Source organism: Scomber scombrus, chromosome 16 (assembly GCF_963691925.1).
Source record: "Scomber scombrus chromosome 16, fScoSco1.1, whole genome shotgun sequence".
Classification (NCBI taxonomy): domain Eukaryota; kingdom Metazoa; phylum Chordata; class Actinopteri; order Scombriformes; family Scombridae; genus Scomber; species Scomber scombrus.
The window spans coordinates 21,482,247-21,483,825 of record NC_084985.1 but is presented as its reverse complement, the minus strand read 5'-3'; positions in this window follow the sequence as shown (position 1 = coordinate 21,483,825).

Sequence of the window (1,579 nt, the reverse complement as noted above, 5' to 3'; positions counted from 1 at the left end):
CAAGAGAAGCGTGGCTGTTACATAAAAATGACACTGACCCTTGTTGGGAAACAGTTAGGCATCCCAGATGTGGAGGAATCTGAGTCTCTCAGGGTCTCGGGAGGTCAGCTCATCACCACCAGCATGAGAGGAATTGTCTGCAGTTGTAAATATAGTGTACAGTATGCTAACATGGGATGCATAACAGGCTAAAGAGTGACATCAAAACATTACCCCGTCTGAGTGTGTGTTTTGATGTGTGGGACAATTAAAATACCATGAATGGTTGTGTTCCAAACTCGGCATGTTGTGACCATATTGAAACCTCCGAGAGCTCGGCGGAGTAAACAAAACTGAGTCCAGCCACATTGGAACTGGGTCATCCTGACATTTGTGTCCGTGTGTGTTTGCAAGTGTGTGTCTGTGTGTGTGTATCATCTCTTCCAGGGTACAACGTGTGTGCTTGCGGCATGTTTTGTAGCTGATTCATTGCATGCGTCTGTGTTTGTGGATTTGTCTGTGTTGGACAAAATGTCTGTGGTTGGGTGGTCTCTGCGCTGTTGTTGACGTGCTGCTATTTTTATTGATGTGCACCTTCAAGCTGGAATGCCGCTACTTCTCCAACCATAATACTGTACAGAGGTGGGGTTCGCTGCAGAAAGGTGGAGGAACCGCATGAAGCAGATGATTATTTTGTTTCTTTGGCTCCAGGGATGGTGATGCTGATTTATGGATGTGGTTGGTCCACTACTTTTGGTCTAACTATTGGATGGACTTCCATGAAATTTTGTACAGAAATTCATGGTCTCCACTGGATTAAGCTCAATAATATGGGTCTTCCACAAAAAAATTGCAATTACTGTTGTAGAAATTGTTTGGAAATACATTTACTCTTTCTCTTGAAAAATCCAGAATGGGGCACACAGTTGTTCAAATTGCATACTGGGCCATGATTGGCTTCCCAACTGGTTGTGATGTCACAGGTCATGCTTGTGGTTACATGACTTAAAATGACAATAGAGAAACTTAACTTCTTCAGCAGTTAAATGTGAAAACAGTCTTATATTGTAAAATCTGAACACACATCAATGAACAGTGAAGCACAAACATCCAAGTAATGTAGCAATTGGTAAACCACATTTTTAAGTGGAGGATGACTTTAAATGTTTTTGTTTTCTTTTGGGGGGGGGGGGATTTTAGCCTTAAAAAGCTACTAGCGTGGCTGTACACTCTTGTTTATGTGCACATTTTGTGTAATTTAGAATAATAAAGGGAATTCATATGTATTTAACTCTGTATTGGCTAGCATTTACATTATTTGAAGTTGCATTGGTAAAACACCATTATTCCCTACATACTTGATCATTCTCTTGGCTCAAAACTGAGTTCACGGGTTGTTGTTTAGTTTTCAAGCGTCATTAATCCCCTAACACCTTGGTAATCATTAAATCTAAATTAGTAATGCAATAATTATTTTCTGTCTTTTGCCCCAACACGGGATTGGGATGTACTTAGTCATCTACATTACAAGCTTAAATCTTATTAAGAGCTTGGAACACTGTGTTAAGATTCAGAGATTTTGGTTCTTCTGGTCCTAGTA